The sequence below is a fragment of the Salmo salar genome, chromosome ssa09 (assembly GCF_905237065.1).
Source record: "Salmo salar chromosome ssa09, Ssal_v3.1, whole genome shotgun sequence".
NCBI lineage: Eukaryota > Metazoa > Chordata > Actinopteri > Salmoniformes > Salmonidae > Salmo > Salmo salar.
Window position 1 is genome coordinate 109,353,841 of NC_059450.1, and position 21,690 is coordinate 109,375,530.

Here is a 21,690-nt window from a genome sequence, read left to right on the forward strand (position 1 = left end):
TGTTACGTGACACTTCCTACGGCTCCCATGGGCTCTCAGAAGGCGGCAAAAAGCTTAATGATATCGAGGCAGGCCCTGGCTGAAAAAACATTAGCGCTTTGGATAGTGGCCAGTCACAGTACTATGAGACTCAGGCTGTAGGCACGAGGGGATCCCATGCTTTTATTTTTCTCTCTTTTGTACGTAAACACGCTTTCCCGGTCGGAATATTATCGCTTTTACGAGAAAAATGGCATAAAAATTGATTTTTAAACAGCGATTGACATGTTTCAAGTACGCAATGGAATATTTAGAAATTTTTGTCACGAAATGCGTTGTGCGCGTGACCCTTATTTACACTTCGGATAGTGTCTTGAACGCACAAACAAAATGCCGCTATTTGAATATAACAATGGATTATTTGGGACCAAACCAACATTTGTTATTGAAGTAGCAGTCCTGGGAGTGCATTCTGACGAAGAACACCAAAGGTAATCAAACTTTTCTAATAGTAAATCGGAGTTTGGTCAGGGCTAAACTTTGTGGGGTGTCTAAATAGCTAGCCGTGATGGCAGGGCTATCTACTCAGAATATTGCAAAATGTTCTTTCACCGAAAAGCTATTTTAAAATCGGACCCCTCGATTGCAACAAAGGAGTTCTGTATCTATAATTCTTATCCTGTTAGGGATAGGGGGCAGATTTGCACGGCTGGATAAAACGCACTCGATTTAATCTGGTTACTACTCCTGCCCAGTAACTAGAATATGCATATAATTATTGGCTTTGGATAGGAAACACCCTAAAGTCTCTAAAACTGTTTGAATGGTGTCTGTGAGTATAACAGAACTCCTATGGCAGGCCAAAACCTGAGAAGATTTCAAGCGAGGAAGTGCGCCTGTCTGAGAAGTAGTGAATTTCATCTTGGCTCTTTTTTTGGAAGACTCAGGATCATTGCAATAACGCGACACTTCCTACGTCTTCCATAGGGTCTCAGAGCCGGGAAAACGTTGAACGATATCGAGGCAGGCTCTGGCTGAAACACTTTATCGCTTTGGCAAGTGGCCACCAGAGTACTATGAAGCAGGCGTGCCCGCTTGACCGAATGGTTTATTTTCCTTTGTCTGTTTATCTAAACGCAGATTCCCTGTCGGAATATTATCGCTTTTTTCGAGAGAAAATGGCATAAAAATTGCATGGCATAAAAATGGCGCAATTCGTGACAAAAAAAATCTAAATATTCCATTACCGTACTTCGAAGCATGTCAACCGCTGTTTAAAATCCATTTTTATGCAATTTTTCGCTCGTAAAAAAGCGATAATATTCCGACCGGGAAGTCCATTTAGCTAAACAGAGGAAAGTAAACAAAGCTTTCGGTCGACGCGGGCACGAGCCTGAGTCTCACAGTACTGTAACCAGCCACTACCCAAACGCGCTACTTTTTTTTTTCAGCCAGAGCCTGCAATGCCACGATTCAGCATTTTACCAGCCTTCTGAGAGCCTATGGCAGCCGTAGAGGGGAAGTGTCACGGGACAGCTAAGATCCTCACTCTTCAATAAACAGAGACAAGAGAGAACGACACCTTGTCAGACAGGCCACTTACTGCATGAAATCTTCTCAGGTTTTTGCCTGCCATATGAGTTCTGTTATACTCACAGGACACCATTCAAACAGTTTTAGAAACTTTAGGGTGTTTTCTATCCAAAGCCAATAATTATATGCATATTCTATTCTAGTTACTGGGCAGGAGTAGTAACCAGATTAAATCGGGTACGTTTTTTTTATCCAGCCGTGTCAATACTGCCCCCTAGCCCTAACAGGTTAAGCCTCGTACTTAGTCTGCTTCATCACCTAGATCCACATTTTCTATTGGATTTCCATTTGCAGGAAATCATTAAATTATTTTGAAACTATGGCTATATTGTAACGGCCGCGTCAGAATTAGACCAAGGTGCAGCAGAGGATGTGTTCATCATTAGAATTTTAATTCAAAAAGAGAACACTTTACAAAAACGAAACAAAAACGACCAGAAACAGTCCTGTCAGGAAACACACTGAACAGAAACAATTACCCAGAAAACCCAAAGGAAAAACATGCTTCCTTATGTGTGACTCCCAATCAGCAACAACGAACTTCAGCTGTGCCTGATTGGGAGCCACACACGGCCCAAAACAAAGAAATACAAAAACATAGAAAAAGGAACATAGAACGCCTCACCCAATGTAACACCCTGGCCTAACCAAAATAAAGAACAAAAACCCCTCTCTATGGCCAGGGCGTTACATATATGTCTTAGTACATATGCACATCTATTTACACCGCACCACAAACTGCCAGGCAGTAATTTAACATAAATTCTGAAATTAAAAGTCTAAACTTTGCAGTATATATAGAGGATATAAAGAGTAAGAAATAATAGAGGATACTTTGTAGATTTCGTTAGCCTCTCTTTATATAAGACCACAACCTGGAAGTCAGTGAAAAGTGAAGTGTGACGCCTGCTCCCGCTCCCCCACTCTGGCGCCGAGGGCGTCAGGTGGCCCGTCATTATGCACACTTGTCACCATCATTACGCGCATCTGGCGCAATATTGGACTCACCTGGACTCCATTACTTTGTTGATTGCCCTTCTATATCTGTCTGCCTCGCCAGTTGGTTCCCTGTGTCAGCATTGATGTCGTTATGTTTTCCCTGTCCAGATGATGTCTATTGTCCATTAAATGTTCACTCCGTGTACTGCTTCATCCCCCGAGCGTCTGTCCTTACAGTATGCTAACACCACAATTTGAAGCATCAGGGAGTTTTTAGTTTTGTTGGTGACGTGGGTCCGGTGCCGCTGCCGGGAAGAACTATGGTCTATGGTCAAAACATATAGATTCAATGGTTGCATAAGATGGGGAGAGGTCTGTCCGTAATAAAGAGATCCTTTGCTTTTTTTGACACCATGATCCAAAAATCAAGTCCCACAGGCTCTAGTTTTGTTTTATCTTGATTATTGTCCAGTCGTGTGGTCGAAAGTACTGCATGGAAAGACCTAGTTAAGCTGCAGCTGGCCCAGAACAGAGTGGCACGTCTTGTTCTTCATTGTAATCAGAGGGCTATTATAAGTACTATGCAGGCCGGTCTCTCTTGGCTAAGACTTGAGGAGAGACTGACCGCATCACTTTCATTTTTATAAGAAATGTTAATGTGTTGAAAGTGCCAAATTGTTTGTATAGTCAACTTGCACACAGATCTGATACTACTCACTTACCCGACCAAACATGCCACCAGAGGTCTTTTCACAGTCCCCAAATCCAGAACAAATTCAAGAATGCATACAGTATAATAAAGAGCCATTATTGCATGGAACTCCCTTCCATCGCATATTGCTCAAATAAACAACAAACCTGGTTTAACCTGTTTGGGATAGGGGCAGTATTTTCACGAGCCGGATAAAAAAATGTACCCGATTTAATCTGGTTACTACTCCTACCCAGAAACTAGAATATGCATATAATTTGTAGATTTGGATAGAAAACACTCTAAAGTTTCTAAACTGTTTGAATGGTGTCTGTGAGTATAACAGAACTCTTATGGCAGGCCAAAACCTGAGAAGATTCCATACAGGAAGTGCCCTGTCTGACAATTTGTTGTCCTTCTGTAGCATCTCTATCGAAAATACAGCATCTGTGCTGTAACGTGACATTTCTAAGGCTTCCATTGGCTCTCGAAGGCGCCAGAAAGTGAATGGGGGTGTCTGCAGTCTCTGGGCGAAAAACAGCAGGAGAATTTGTGAGTGGTTAGGCTGGGAACAGTGACACTGGAGATGCGCATCCACGAGTTCTCCATTTTTTTCTTTCAGCCTTTGAATGAATACAACGTCGCCCGGTTGGAATATTATCGCTATTTTACGAGAAAATAGCATAAAAATGTATTTTAAACAGCGTTTGACATGCTTCTAAGTACGGTAATGGAATATTTAGAATTTTTTTGTCACGAAATGCGCTCGAACGTCACCCTTCGTATAGTGGCCTGAACGCACTAACAAAACGGAGCTATTTGAATATAACTATGGATTATTTGGAACCAAAACAACATTTGTTGTTGAAGTAGAAGTCCTGGGAGTGCATTCTGACGAAGAACAGCAAAGGTAATCCAATTTTTTTAATAGTAATTCTGAGTTTGGTGGAGCCCCCAAACTTGGTGGGTGTCAAATTAGCTAGCCTGTGATGGCCGGGCTATGTACTCAGAATATTGCAAAATGTGCTTACGCAAAAGCTATTTTAAAATCTGACACCCGCGATTGCATAAAAGGGAGTTCTGTATCTATAATTCTTAAAATAATTGTTATTTTTTGTGAATGTTTATCATGAGTAATTTTGTAAATTCACTGGAAGTTTGCGGTGGGTATGCTAGTTCTGAACATCACATGCTAATGTAAAAAGCTGGTTTTGATATAAATATGAACCCGATTGAACAAAACATGCATATATTGTATAACATAATGTCCTAGGAGTGTCATCTGATGGAAGATCATCAAAGGTTAGTGCTGCATTTAGCTGTGGTTTTGGTTTTTGTGAAATATATGCTTGCTTTGAAAATGGCTGTGTGATTATTTTTGGCAGGGTACTCTCCTGTTTTGCTTTCGCTGTAAAGTCTTTTGAAATCGGACAATGTGGTTAGATTAACGAGTCTTGTCTTTAAAATGGTGTAAAAATAATCATATGTTTGAGAAATGAAGTAAGCATTTTTGAGGTATTTGTATTTCGCTGCCACGCTCTACCATTGGATATTGGTGAGGGCGTTCCGCTAGCGGAACGTCTGTCCCTAAAAAGGTAAAAAAAACGGATAAAAAAACACCTACGGGCACAAACCCTCTCCCCTATTTGACCGAGATAGTTTGTGTGTATGTACTGATATGTAGGTTACGTGTGCCTTTTAAAATTGATGCAGTTCTGTCCTTGAGCTTTTCTTGTCTATTAATGTTGTGTGTTATGTTTCATATTTTATGTTTTGTGGGAATCCTTAGGAAGAGTAGCTGCTGCTTCGCAACAGCGAATGGGGATTTTCACAAAACAACACATAAAACAAACGGTACTTACCAAACAAATATTTAAGATGGTCAACATATGCTTCCAAATTCTGTGAAATGTTTCTGTTTTTTGTTTAACTTTTACATTTTAGTCATTTAGCAGACGCTCTTATCCAGAGCTTACTTTACGGCAGTGAATGGCATATGCCATTTCATATTGTTTTTTTTGTACTGGCCCCCCCGCGTGGGAACCTAACCCACAACCCCGTGCAAACACCATGCTCTACCAACTGAGCTACAGGGAAGGCTAACTTTATTATATTAACTTTATAATATACCAATTCAGAAGCGACGTATCTAGATAGTTCAGTACTTCAGTTTGTTACTGAGGGTGAATATGTGGCTTTCCCAAATTGATGTGGCTATAGAATTTTTTTTGCAGCAATTAGACTTTAGATTAGAAAAGTTTCCCTGATATTGACCGCTAATATTTACTTTTCCCAACAGACATTATCGCCAGAGTAGATGGATATAAATTCAAAAGACACAATGAAATGTGATAGCACATACACGATCCCAAAAATTGGTGTCAGTTTATCACAGGACCACAGCATATGTGATAGGGTTCCTTGGTGCTTTTGTACCTCCAACAGAGATGCGACATAAAAAGCTTTCAGCCAGCCAGGATTGCTAGGTGGCTAGTATTACAGAGAAACAATAAAAAACGCTCTTATTTATTTATTCATCAAGGAGCGAAATCAAAAGCCGTACATGCTTGATCAAATACATTTACAAACATACCTCATAGTCCCGCCCATCACTGGCAGCTAAAATCTTCCACTGGCCTATGGGCATGGACGCTGGAACAGAGAACAAACACATTACACAGCGCCATTTCTTAACATGTTTTCCAGTCTCTTTATCCCAACACGCATACACTCACACTTTATTCCACTCCCCTCATGCATTTGTTTTGATCCACCCCCATCGTGCTCAGACATCTGCACCACACATGCATGCATAAGTCACACGCACGCACACGCACACACACACATTTTTGGGCTCTTGCTTCAGCTTCTTTCCTGGCTTCTGTTATGCATACCACTTTTTTCGGCCTCCAAAGCAGAATTTCAAATCAAATCACCCCCTATTAGTCACATGCGCAACACAAATACAACAGGTGTAGACCTACAGTAGAAATGCATTACTTACGAGCCCCTAACCCAACAGTGCAGTTTCAAATAATACGATAAGAATAAGAGATAAAAGTAACAAGCAATTAAAGAGCAGCAGTAAAAAAATAACAATATAAACAGGGTACAGAGTCAATGTGCGTGTGGCAGAGTTGGCAATGTGCGGGGGCACCAGTTAGATGAGGTAGTATGTACATGTAGTAGAGTTAATTAAAGTGACTATGCATAGATGACAACAGAGAGTGGCAGTGGTGGGGAGGGGGGCAATGCGAATAGTCTGGGTAGCCATTTGACTAGATGTTCAGGAGTCTAATGGCTTGGGATTAGAAGCTGTTTAGAAGCCTCTGGACCTAGACTTGGTGCTCCGGTACAGCTTGCCATGTGGTTGCGGAGAGAACAGTCTATGACTTGGGTGGCTGGAGTCTTTGACTTTTTAGGGGCCTTCCTCTGACACCGCCTGGGTATAGGGGGTCCTGGATGACAGGAAGCTTGGCCCCAGTGATGTACTGGGCCGTTCGCACTACCCTCTGTAGTGCCTTGCGGACGGAGGCCGAGCAGTTACCATACCAGGCAGTGATGCAACCAGTCAGGATGCTCCCAATGATGCAGCTGTAGAACCTTTTGAGGATCTGAGGACCCATGACAAATCTTTTCAGTCTCCTGAGGGGGAATAGGTTTTGGGCGGTTCCGCTTCTCGACTGTCATGGTGTGCTTGGACCATGTTAGTTTGTTGGTGATGTGGACACCAAGGAACTTGGCTCTCAACCTACTCCACTGCAGCCCCGTCGATGAGAATGCGGGCCTGCTCGGTCCTCTTTTTCCTGTGGTCCACAATTATCTCCTTTGTCTTGATCACATTGAGGGAGAGGTTGTTGTCCTGGCACCACACGGCCAGGTCTCTGACCTCCTGCCTATAGGCTGTCTTGTTGTCGGTGATCAGGCCTACCACTGTTGTGTCATTGGCAAATTTAATGATGGTGTTGGAGTCGTGCCTGGCCGTGCAGTCGTGAGTGAACAGGGAGTATAGGAGGGGGCTGAGCACGCACCCCTGAGGGGGCCCTGTGTTCGAGGATCAGCGTGGCGGATGTGTTGTTACCTACCCTTATGTGTTGTTACCTACCCTTGGTTGTGGGCCAACCAAGGACCCTGTTGATTTTGACGGAGTGAAATTGAATGGCACATTCCCCCTACACCTGAGGTTCTTATCTGATTCGCTTATTATCTTTTTCCTTATTCATCCAAAGATCCACCATAGATCACTTTTCTTCCACGTCCTACCTTATTCACTACAATGACCCCAGATAACACTGAACCTGGTTTCCATTCAGTCAACACCCTTTCGAAATTCAAAAAGTCACAGTGCTGTGATGTTGCTGTACTGTATGAGCACTAGGGTATTTAAATTGATGGATAGGAATACACTGTGACCTTTATTATATACCTTCCATTCAAGTGAGTGTTCTTTCTCCGATCCCTCTCTATCTCTCTCTCCCATTATATCTCCTCCGTCTTCCTCTTTTCCTCTTTTCCTCTCTCTCCCTCTCTCGCTCTCTCTCTCCATGTCTCTCTCTTTTTCCTCCCACCTGTCTCTCTCTCTCTCTCTCCCTCCCCTCAGCTCTGTTTAACCTCATCCCGGTGGGGCGCGGGTGGTAGCCATCCAGGGGGGTGAAGGCTGGCCTCTACGCAGCCATGAACGGAGAGGGCTTCTCTACACCTCAGTAAGTCCTGCCTCTTCTACTATACCTGACAGACTGAGTGTGTTTTTTTTGTTTGTGTATGTTTGTGTGTGGGATTGATTATATTCTAGATATATTAAAACTCATTCTACAGTTTAGATAAACTTTATTAACTGGTACATTTTGTTGTACTGGATATTACTGATTTAGTACTGTGGACCAAATCAGTGTAGATTCGCTGTAAGTCTGCATTTGAACACTGTTTGATTGTGTTCCAAGTGGCACCCCATTCATAGTGCAGTACTTACTTTTGACCAGGGCCCATAGGGCTCTGGTCAAAATTTGTGCACTACATAGAGAATAGGGTGCTTTATTTGGGATACAGTCTTTTGTCTCTTTGGGTTATTTATGGATAATGGCTATTTACGTGTCTGCCTCAGTGAAGTCCTATCCTCTTTCTATCCCTGTTATCATCCTCCTTTCCATCCCTAAATTCTATCTGTTCCTCCTCTTCCTCCTCTTCTCCTTCCTTTCCCTCCCTCCTCTTCTCATGTTCCCTTTTACTTCACCTACGTTACATTTTCTTCCCTCCAGTCTGGTGGTATATAATCCTCTCTTCAGGGCCATTTCATCAAGTGTCTCAGATTAAGTGTGCTGATCTATGATCAGTTTGCTTTTAGATGTTAATGAATCAGATTATTATGGACAGGGAGAATCTGATTTCCAGATCAGCACTCCTATTCTGAAATGTTTGATAAATATGGTCCCAATATTCCCCTTTGTTTTTGGTCGTTCTCTGGGGACCATTGAGATATCGTACAGCGCACACACACACACACACACACACACACACACACACACACACACACACACACACACACACACACACACACACACACACACACACACACACACACACACACACATATAGCAACAGCTCTCCAAATTGCGATTTCATCAATGCCCTCTGACCATAATACACTCATTCCTGTGGGAAATTTAATCAATAATGAGGAGAGACAAGGTCAATCACCAATCGGGATATTGCTTTATTCAAAAACGTATTAATAACATATTATTAATTATTGCAATAATGAAGCTTATCGACAACCCACCCGTAGGTGATTCGGTTGAGAAGCCCAATGATTGGATTTGAGCCACAGCATTTTATAGCAAAGTCCATCCTCCTGGATGTTCGTGGACAAACAACATATGTATGGAATGGGTTCACAAGTTTAAGATTTGTATGAAAGATACTAATAATTCACAGCAAACAGCATCTGCTTGTAAAGACTTCTCATTGTGTAGAAACCAGGGTCTGGCCCCGAGCCATCTCTCCATGGTACCTTCCAGTCAGGCACACAGACACTAATCATGCTATGGAATGCGGTCTTTATCACCAATCCATGGTACATCCATTGTCAGTGTTAAATCTCCCAGAGGCCCACTTTCAGTTCACACAGACACAATAGAGTTATAAAAAACCCTATATTCTGTTGCATAAAACAACAATTTGATGCAATAAATTCACATGTAGAAAATGCATACATTCTTCATAAACCAAGAAGCATAAAAGCAATAACTAATTGCATGGATACCTGCACATATCACTTATCCGGCTGCTATATCACTGGCTCAGCCTCCTCCCAAGAAAACTTAGCACTGTCTCCCATTTAAACCTCCAACACATATTCTAAGCATTCTACCAATTTGTCTAGGGAGGTCATGATACACAGTCACCTGCAAAGCAAACCCATGAAGAAAAACAAAAGATGCATACAGTTTATATGATTCAAGGCCATATCTTCATAGACAGTGAAAGCTAATATTTAATGCATAATGCAGTGCAAGCAACAATGGAGTTTAATAAAATAAGCTTTAGTTATCTAGCACACCCCAATACATCAGCATGGTAGAAATAACTATTTCCATCCCAGAAACTAAAATTAGCATATGTTGTTGAACAAATCCAGGTAGTGACTCCTGGTTTATTAAAATGTATTCCATTGCTGCCTAATGAACATGACCCAAGACAAGCATCATGATTCCACTATTTATAAGGCAACACCTATAGATCAAATAGATTAGGATCAGTTTCACTCTCTGGATCAGAGTTCCCCTCTCCATTCACCAGGGCATGCTGAGAATAGTGTCAACATCTTTAGTTCACAACAGCAATCAAAACAATCAATCCATAATACATTAATTGCTTCACTCATAAAGTTATTAACATTCTAAACTCAAATCAATCCTTCAGTTTTAAAAATCATTCAGTTTGCTAATCATAATCAAACCCAATTTAATTATCCAACGGAAATTGACAACGGCATTGCTCAGTGATAGGACCAATCACTCAAAACCCTCAATTTAACACACATCGACATTGGCAGAATGTACATTTATATTAACATACAGTATAATTATCCTATAATTCTAGTATTAACTTTCTTATCACGAATATAATACAGATCAGTATCTTAATGCATTCTTAATCTAAATGACTATAATTTTAGCAGTTTGTAGATCTCTACAATCAACCTGATACCCCAAAATGAAATTTTTTAGAGAAGTCTAAAAAACAATTTTTGGCAACGTTGACTAACCCCTCCGCCCCTCACTTTAGGCACTCAATCTTCTGCCGTCTTCTTCATTGGTTCTTCTTCAGATAGCTTCATAGTTCAAAGTGGATGGCCCATGATAATGTCCCACTTTCAATGTCTCACCTGGGCCGCCACCACCTTTACCACACTATTATGTCTTGTCCATTTGTCAACCAGTATACCAGCAACATAAGAGAGAGTTTGAAAAGATCTCTCCCCATGCTCACTCCACATGGATTCCTGTCACATTCCTGAGAGAGAAGACATGAGAGATAAAACAGTTGATAGCTTAGATTGGAGACTGTACACCGGTTGCCGGCTCTGACTCAGGTCTCTCGGTAGAAGTGAAGTGCGCGGACAGGGCCGGGATTGAACACCTTTGTCACTTTAATTCAGACAGTTAGAGGGGGTTTTGAGGTATACACACTGTTCGGTCCAATTATCTCTTCCATGCATTAAGACACCGACTGACGTCACCTTTCATGATGACCTCAAGAGAGGACAGATCAGAACAATAGTTTAGTTCAGTTCATTTTGATTCAGAAATCCAGACAAGCATTGACTATATGATAAATTATTACCTTTACCAATGATTCGTAATACCAATGTCTAAACATATGTCAAAGAGAATAACACATTCTATTGAAACTATTTTTTTTCAAATTGGCTTATGCTCCCCATCACTGTCAACTTCACTGCAGGGCCAAAGGATCAGAAGTGTAGACCTGTAACCCATCAGGAGAAATTCCAACAGTCCAGCAGACCTAATCTGGTGAGATTTGTATCAAACAGAACAGAACAAACAACACAACAATACACTTCTTCACATGTCACTCAATATTTACATTTACATTTAAGTCATTTAGCAGATGCTCTTATCCAGAGCGACTTACAAAATGGTTGCATTCACCTTATGATATCCAGTGGAACAACCACACTTTACAATAGTGCATCTAAATCTTTTAAGGGGGGGGTTAGAAGGATTACTTTATCCTATCCTAGGTATTCCTTAAAGAGGTGGGGTTTCAGGTGTCTCCAGGAAGGTGGTGATTGACTCCGCTGTCCTGGCGTCGTGAGGGAGCTCAATACACTCCTACATATCACTCAAGGTGTGTAAACTTAACCCTTGGGCGGCCTACATCCAGCGAAAATTTTTTTTTTTCAAATGATATCGTTTATAGATACACCTCTCCTGAATCGAACCACGTTGTCCAATTTCAAAAAGGCTTTACAGCAAAAGCAAAACATTAGATTATGTTAGAGGAGTATATCGTAAAAAGTAGCCAACATAGCCATTTTCCGACCAACCACATGCATCACAAATAACCAAAAAACAGCTAAATGCAGCACTAACCTTTGACAATCTTCATCAGATGACACACCTAGGACATCATGTTACACAATACATGCATTCTTTTGTTCGATAAAGTTCATATTTATATATAAAAAACAGCATTTTACATCGGGTTCGTAACGTTGACTAACTATTTTCCCTCAAATGCATCCGATGAAACAGAGCTACAATTTACTAAATTACTATTCGAAAACATTTTTTAAATGTAATATTGTCATTCTAAGATTTAAGATGAATATCTCTTGAAAGCACCTGTAATGCCAGATTTAAAATTAACTTTACTGGGTAATCATACTTTGCGATGAAAGGGATGCGATACTCTGAAAAATGGCTAACGTTACAGGTCAGCGCCATCTTGGAACAATCGCATATCACATCTAGTCTTGTATACTATTGTCAATAATCCCTTACCTTTGGTTGTCTTCATCAGAAAGCACTTCCAGGTATCCCAGGTCCACAACAAATGTATTTTCCCGAATAAAAATACTCCTTTATGTTCCAAGAGCTTGTTCTTGTTAGCGCTCTGAAGGCTGCTCCAAAACTCCCGGTCGGCCACGGGACAGCCATTTCGAGAAAATGCATTTTTTCCCCATTTAGGTTCGTTCAAACATGTCAAACTTTGTATAACATAAATCTTCGGGCGTTTTTCAACAAGAGAGCCAATAAGATTCGAGGGGGACGATTGCATTGTGTTTCAAAACGTTTCGAAGGGAGGGTAACCAGGGGCGTCGGCGTCATAATGGTGATGGCCCTCTCCGTGTGACCACGTTCCACTGCATCTCATTCATTCAGTTTTCACAGTAGGAGTCTCAAATCACTTTGTAAAGACTGGACATCTAGTGGAAGCAATAGGAAGTGCTCAATGAACCATAGCTCACGGTGTGATTAATAGGCAACGTGATGAAGTTGAGTTCGCAATTCAGAATTCCACTTCCTGTTTCGATCTGTCTCGGAGTTTTGACTGCCATATGAGTTCTGTTATACTCACAGACACCATTCCAAACAGTTTTAGAAACTTTAGGGTGTTTTCTATCCACAAGTATTAATTAAATGCATATCCTAGCTTCTGAGTTTGAGTAGGAGGCCGTTTAAAAATGGGCACTAATTTTTTTCAAAAAGCTTTAGCCCCTATCCTAGGGGGAACGCCAAGAGGTTAATCTAAAACCTCAGAGGATTAGTACCCCCCCCAATTTTGACACACTGACTCCCAATGTGAGTAATGTGTAAAAAAAAAAACAGTACTACTGGTTAAAAAATAAAACAAAATCATTTCAAGTAGCTAAGTCGAATTTAGAATCGATGCCCTTAATAACTCTATAAAGAAAAATAATTGTACCCATATGGTCATAGTAAAATAGACTTAAGACAGCCTACCCGTAGTCAAAGGCAACACCCTCTCCTTCTTCATAATGATCAATATTACAAATTACCTTCAAATCAGTATTACAAATGACCTAAATTCATTATCCAAATAGCTTTCCAGTGAGGGTGATCAAACCACACAGGAAAGTCAAGACAGAGAGGTCAGAGGTCATACAAACCCTTCAAAGAAGTATTTCTTACTATATTAGACTAATTAATGTAAAACAGTCAAACATTTCATACATTTCCTATCCCCGGTTTCCAGTAAGTTTCCAGTACATTTCTAATCAAAAGAATTCACGTGTTCAATTAAAACTCCCAGAATAGAAAAACTTCAGAATATTCTGTGTGTGTGTGCCCCTTTAAGCTACCTTGCCACAAAGACCAATGGAAAACTCACAAAACCCAAAGGAAATAGAACACTCACAATAAATCAAACATAGTATTTTAAAAACACCAAAAAATAGTCATAACAAGAGTGTTGTGTGTGGGTATTTGCAGACCTTAAGGTAAAAAATAAACAAAATGGACAGGCTTTATTTAATTTGCTAGTTTACGGCCTCAATCTCACTCACTGCTCTCCTCCAAGACCATAGTCTCGGGAAACATTCCAAAGTGAGAATGAAAAAAACAACATTTCGGAAAAAAACACAACATTTTGTTAGCATTCACTATACTACACCGATTCACCAACCCAAAAGTTTTAACTACAAACAAAAACTGATAAAAGTCCACTGTACTCCCCTCAAATTATTCATTGTTTGTTTTAATGTACCCCAACGTTTATGTGCACTTAATTTAGCATGCGCCATCTCACCACCGAGTCTAACGATTCACTCCCATATTATATTATATGACTGGTCTCTCACTTTCCATAACCATGTAAAATTTTCCTGGTATCATTACTAGACCAATGTCCAATGACATATGTAATAGCTGTTTCTCCTTAGATGTTTCCTGTTACCTCTCTAAATGTAATACTTTTTTCTGTCGCAAATGTAGTCAAAGTCACAGTGTAAGGAATCAGTGATCCTTTCCGGTATTCAAATCATTTCAACCTGTTGCATTAATTTAGTAAAAACTATTAACCTGTTGTTTAACCTCTCTCGGGTATGTGGGACGAAATCGTCCCACCTAGTCAACAGCCAGTGGAATCGAAGTGGCACGATATTCAAAAACCTTAAAAAATGCTATAACTTCCAATTTCTCAAACATATGACTATTTTACACCATTTTAAAGACAAGACTCTCGTTAATCTAACCACATTGTCCGATTTCAAAAGGCTTTACAACGAAAGCAAAACATTAGATTATGTCAGGAGAGTACCCAGCCAGAAATAATCACACACCCATTTTTCAAGCTAGCATATAATGTCACAAAAACCAAAACCACAGCTAAATGCAGCACTAACCTTTCGATGATCTTCATCAGATGACACTCCTAGGACATTATGTTATACAATACATGCATGTTTTGTTCAATCAAGTTCATATTTATATCAAAAACCAGCTTTTTACATTAGCATGTGACATTCAGAACTAGCAAACATACCCGAAAACTTCCGGTGAATTTACTAAATTACTCACGATAAACGTTCACAAAAAACATAATTATTTTAAGAATTATAGATACAGATCTCCTTTATGCAATCGCGATGTCAGATTTAAAATAGCTTTTCGGCAAAAGCACATGCAATATTCTGAGTAGATAGCCCGCCATCACGGGCTAGCTAATTTGACACCCACCAAGTTTGGCTTCACTAATCTCAGAATTACTATAAGAAAAATCGGATTACCTTTGCTGTTCTTCGTCAGAATGCACTCCCAGGACTTCTACTTCAACCACAAATGTTGTTTTGGTTCCAAAATAATCCATAGTTATTTTCAAATATCCTCTGTTTTGTCCATGCGTTCAGGTCCCTATCCAAACGGTGACGCGCGGACGCATGTCGTGACAAAAAATGTCTAAATATTCCATTACCATACTTGAAGCATGTCAACGCTGTTTAAAATCAATTTTTATGTGATTTTTCTCGTAAAATAGCGATAATATTCCGACCGGGAGACGGAAAGAAGAAAAAAGCTGTCAACGACCGGAATTTGAGCCACAGCATTTTATAGCAAAGTCCATCCTCCTGGATGTTCATGACGAACAACATATGTATGGACATATGTATGGAATGGGTCACAAGGTTCAGATTCATATGAAAGATACTAATAATTAATTCAAACAGTTTTAGAAACTTTAGGGTGTTTTCTATCCATATCTAATAAGTATATGCATATTCTCAGTTACTGGGTAGGAGTAGTAACCAGATTAAATCGGTACGTTTTTTATCCGGGCGGTGTAAATACTGCCCCCTAGCCCCAAGAGGTTAACATAATGTCCTAGGGTTGTCATCTGATGAAGATCATCAAAGGCTAGTGCTGCATTTAGCTGTGGTTTGGGTTTATGTGACATTATATGCTAGCTTGAAAAATGGGTGTCTGATTATTTCTGGCTGGGTACTCTGCTGACATAATCTAATGTTTTGCTTTCGTTGTAAAGCCTTTTTGAAATCGGACAGTGTGGTTAGATTAACGAGAGTCTTGTCTTTAAAATGGTGTAAAATAGTCATATGTTTGAAAAATTGAAGTTTTTTGAAGGTTTTTTTTGAATAACGCGCCACGGGATTACTGGCTGTTACGTAGGTGGGACGATTTGGTGCCACCTATCCTAGAGAGGTTAACAGCAAACAGCATCTGCTGTAAAGACTTCTCATTGTGTAGAAACCAGGGTCTGGCCCCGAGCCTGACCTGGTACCTTCCAGTCAGGCGCACAGACACTAATCATGCTATGGAATGCGGTCTTTATCACCAATCCGTCGTAAATCCACTGTCAGTGTTAAATCTCCCAGAGGTCCACTTTCAGTTCACACAGACACAATAGAGTTATAAGAACCCTCTATTCTGTTGTATAAAACAACCATTTGATGCAATAACAGTATTATTGTAATTTCTGTTCTGATACTGCATAACACACCTACTAAACAGATGTGTCCTAGAGGTTTGGAAAATACCATTACCCCCTTATTTTGGAGCACTATATTGTATTTCTTGGGTATTTTATTCTGGCCAAGATCAACAGCAGATTTCAAAGGGGAAGGACAACTCCTAAAGAGTGGAATTGCAGAGGTTGGAGCCATTAGTTTGTTTGACATCCCAACATAAAACACAGTCTCCTACAACAGGCCTCTTAGCAGTTGTACATGTATATCTGTGTGGCTCTTAGAGAATGCGAGAGTGGGGCCACTGGCTTTGTATGCCACTGTGCTGTGGGTCCATCCCTAATTCATTATTGATGCCTGTCTTATAAAAGTTAAAAATGCAATTCTTGGATTTTCTATATGCAGAGAAGGGGGGGTTCTTTCAGTGTCAACAAGCAACCATTGTTTTACGAACAAACCACAATGGTTGCATCGTCAGTGTTTTCTCAGATCAAAGTCAAACGTGTTTTTATGCATTGCCCACGATGTTGAATTTAATAAATACTGCAGTACATTTTTTCAAATTCATCAATGTCAAAACTTACTTGACTATCTTGGATATTTTTATAGAAGTAATAGCACAAACGATCGATTAAAATGTCAGTAAAAACTTTCCACAGTCCCCCTCATCTCCCCACCTCACCAATGGGCTACACCCAGTAGTGCACTACGCCAGATTCAGCCGTGGACATTTTTTTTTCTTGATCGGATAGTCAGGGGTGCGAAGCACAATTATAAATAAATTTGGCCACAAAAAGATTGGCCACAAAAAGCCCAAGCAGATATAATAGACTTTAAACACATAATCATTTCAAACCTTGTTTACATTTGTATATGGTCACATATACTCCATCTTTATTATGAGTTGGGAATACTTTGGAACAGATTTCCAAAATGGTAATCACTTGGAGCTGATTTGCTGGTGTTTTTACAGTCTTTTATATCCAACAATAAAAACATTTAAATTAAACTTTTTTTGGAAGGTGGTTGTGTGCAACAAGGAGTGGCAATTGAATGCAAGCAAGAACAACAAAAAAAGGAAATTGTTAAACATTTCCAGCCTGTCTATCGAGCAGGTTGACATTTATTGTCATGAATCTTACCCTGGAGGCAGAACTTAGTGATTCCTGCTAGATGGGCTAGCTGCAATGTCAACATTGTCTACATTGTAAAAATATATGAAAACAAAAAATGTTCTTTTTTGGTCTTAGTGTAGGGTTAGGCATTAGAGTGAGGGTTAGATTTAAAATCAGATTTTATGACTTTATGGCTGTAGCTAGCTAGTGACCACTCTGCAGAGCTGCCTCCAGGGCAAGATACATGACAATCAATGCACACCTGTGTTTATCTATGGGAAACAGTGTTGACGTGTTATGCTCGGAGCTGCTCAGTTTTACACCACGTAAACACCAGAAAAAGGCCAAAAAGAGTAGAACCAGCTCACCTGCTTTTACACTATGATTTGACTATTGGATGTTCAATGTTTCTTTTGTAAAAATATTTTAAAATGAATAGTTTAAAACGAGAGTTCAGTTCATGCTTTTGTCAAAACAACAAAATGAACTAAGGCTTTGCAATCGATGGTGAGAACTTCGGTACAGTTGGGGGTCAAGAGGGTGCACGAAGATACATGTCAAAATGCTGAATTTTGGCACTTTAGCAAGTCTTCATTCATATAAAAAAATATTCTCCATGTGGACTATATGAAAGGGCACTAATATAGCAGAATTGTAATATTGGTGCACAATGTATCTTAAAATATCAGAGGGATGCAAAAAGGCACTCTTTCAGTTGAACGACCCAGGAACCAAAAGGAAAAAGTGTGATCGTGGGGTGTGATTGCGGTTGATTGCTGTCTTTGCTTGTTAAACTGACGTGTGCTCGCTTTTTTTGTCATTTTACTTGATCAAGATCTGTGGCCGAGGAAATAAATAACCTTTGTAGCTACAGTCTCCTACCGCTACGTTTTGCGTTATGTAATGTCATAAGTGTGACAGTGGTGTTATCAGGAGGATAAGACATTTGTTGCTGTAGTTAGTGATGATTGGTGGTGATGGGAGTGTAATAAGGAGGGTAGCTCTGGCTACGATTCCCTCCTTCATTTCAGAAATCGATTGATGGAGACCATGACGGGTAGAAAGAAGATATATGGAAGAAAGACATGTCCTGGATAATCTTGATAGGATATGGGTATCACAGCACAGTAAAGTGAGTGGCCTCCAGTTTTGAGGTGTACTGGGTTGACATTACAGCATATTGGCCTTTATCTTCCTGCTTCAATAGCTTTCATCAGCTTGCCCTGCGCTACCTGGAACTGAGCCTTATTGCTTAGTCAGTGTTCTTCTCCGGTATAAAGTGAGCTTAGTAACACAACCTGCAGGTATAATGCTTCAACTCAAAATAACTGTTATTTACTCCAGGCATTATAAGGGGCATACATGATTAGCAGAAGTCTTATAAACGTATTATAATAATACATTATGCGTTTTTAAGTAAATGTTATCATCCAGTGGAAGCAGCCTAAGGCGGGGAAATCTGGGTTATTAAACCTTAAAAGCGGAAGTACTGCTTTCATTGTAGGAGATACAGAAATGTTTGGATTGATATACAGTACCAGTCAAAAGTTTGCACTCACCTACTCATTCAAGGGTTTCTCTTTATTTTTTTATTTTTTTCTACATTGTAGAATAATAGTGAAGACATCAAAACTATGAAATAACACATACGGAATCATGTAGTAACCAAAAAAGTGTTAAACAAATCAAAATATATTTTAGATTCTTCAAAGTAGCCACCCTTTGCCTTGATGACAGCTTTGCACACTCTTGGCATTCTCTCAACCAGCTTCATGAGGAATAGTTCCAACAGTCTTGAAAGAGTTTCCACATATGCTGGCAGCACTTGTTGGCTGCTTTTCCTTCACTCTGCGGTCCAACTCATCCCAAACCATCTCAATTGGGTTGCGGTTGGGTGATTGTGGAGAGCCAGGTCATCTGATTCAGCACTCCATCACGTTCCTTCTTGGTCAAATAGCCCTTAGACAGCCTGGAGGTTTTTTTTGGTCATTGTCTTGTTGAAAAACAAATTATAGTCCCACTAAGCGCAAAGCAGATGGGATTGCGTATTGCTGCAGAATGCTGTGGTAGCCATGCTGGTTAGGTGTGCCTTGAATTCTAAATAAATCACTGACATTGTCACCAGCAAAGCACCCCACACCATCACACCTGCTCCTCCATGCTTTACGGTGGGAACCACATGCGGAGATCATCCATTCACCTACTCTGCGTCTCACATAGACAGCTGTTTGCACCAAAAATCTCAAATTTGGGCTCATCCGAACAAAGGACAGATTTCCACCGGTCTAATGTCCATTGCTCATGTTTCTTGGCCCAAGCTTAATAATAATCCAAGATGGCGTAACAGTCAGACGTCTTTGTCTTTGTCTTGTCGTGTCCCTTGTAATATATCTTTTTATATATTTTTCGCGATATCTTTTTTAAAATATTTTCCTTAACCTCAACTTCTAAATACTCTCCCCTGCAACCCGCCTCACCCAATGTGGCGTGATCTGATTTTTTCTAAAGTATTTCTATTTACCGGATCTGGAATCCCTCAACTGAAGCTAGTCAGCTAACTAGCTACCAGCTATCAGTCAGCAAACCACTGCTAGCGGTCATCAGCTAACCTTTACAGTGAGGGAAAAAATATTTGATCCCCTGCTGATTTTGTATGTTTGCCCACTGACAAAGAAATGATCAGTCTATAATTTTAATGGTAGGTTTTATTTGAACAGTGAGAGACAGAATAACAACAAAAATCAGAAAAACGAATGTCAAAAATGTTATAAATTGATTTGCATTTTAATGAGGGGAAATAAGTATTTGACCCCTCTGCAAAACATGACTTAGTACTTGGTGGCAAAACCCTTGATGGCAATCACAGAGGTTAGACGTTTCTTGTAATTGGCCACCAGGTTTGCACACACTCTCAGGAGGGATTTTGTCCCACTCCTCTTTGCAGATCTTCTCCAAGTTATTAAGGTTTCGAGGCTGATGTTTGGCAACTCGAACCTTCAGCGCCTCCCACTCCACAGATTTTCTATGGGATTAAGTCTGGAGACTGGCTAGGCCACTCCAGGACCTTAATGTGCTTCTTCTTGAGCTACTCCTTTGTTGCCTTGGCGGTGTGTTTTGGGTCATTGTCATGCTGGAATACCCATCCACGACCCATTTTCAATGCCCTGACTGAGGGAAGGAGGTTCTCACCAAAGATTTGACGGTACATGGCCCCGGCCATCGTCCCTTTGATGCGGTGAAGTTGTCCTGTCCCCTTAGCAGAAAAACACCCCCAAAGCATAATGTTTCCACCTCCATGTTTGACGGTGCGTATGGTGTTCTTGGGGTCATAAGCAGCATTACTCCTCCTCCAAACACGGCGAGTTGAGTTGATGCCAAAAGAGCTCCATTTTGGTCTCATCTGACCACAACACTTTCACCCAGTTGTCACCCGCAAACTTCAGAGGGGCATGTATATGTGCTTTCTTGAGCAGGGGGTCCTTGCGGGCGCTGCAGGATTTCAGTCCTTCACGGCGTAGTGTGTTACCAATTGTTTTCTTGGTGACTACTGGTCCCAGCTGCCTTGAGATCATTGGGACAAGATCCTCCCGTGTATTTCTGGGCTGATTCCTCACCGTTTCTCATGATCACTGCAACTCCCCAAGGTGAGATCTTGCATGGAGCCCCAGGCCGAGGGGAGATTAACCTCTCTAGGGTATGTGGGACCAAAATCGTCCCACCTACTCAACAGCCAGTGGAATCCCGTGTCGCGATATTCAAATACCTTAGAAATGCTATTACTTCAATTTCTCAAACATATGACTATTTTACACCATTTTAAAGACAAGACTCTCATTAACCTGTTAGGGCTAGGGGGCAGCATTGACACGGGCTGGATAAAAAAACATACCCGATTTAATCTGGTTACCACTCCTACTCAGTAACTAGAATATGCATATACTTATTACATATGGATAGAAAACACCTAAATTTTCTAAAACTGTTTGAATGGTGTCTGTGAGTATAACAGAACTCAAATGGCAGGTCAAAACCTGAGAGATTCCTTTACAGGAAGTGGCCTGTCTGACCATTTCTGGAACTTCTTTGCCATCTCTATCATTTTACTAAGGATCTCTGCTCTAACGTGACACTTCCCAACGTCTTCCATAGGCTCTCAGAGCCCGGAAAAAACAGAATGTCGTCATTCCAGCCCCAGGCTGAAACACATTATACGCCTTTCTCCAAGTGGCCCATCAAGAGACACTAGCTTATGCGTGACCCCGACCCGCCCCCGCCTTTGGGATTTTTTTCCTCTGTTTGCCGAAAAGGAGATTCCCTGTCGGAATATTATCGCTTCTAGAAAAATGACGTAAAAATTGATTTTAAACAGCGGTTGACATGCTTCGACGTACGGCAATGGAATACTTTGA

The 21,690-nt window shown here is 40.6% G+C and overlaps 1 pseudogene; it reads left to right on the forward strand.

Annotated features, from left to right (window-relative positions):
- The window catches only part of LOC123744703 (fibroblast growth factor 12-like), a 112,038-nt pseudogene that overhangs the window by 78,067 nt on the left and 12,281 nt on the right, over positions 1–21,690 (forward strand).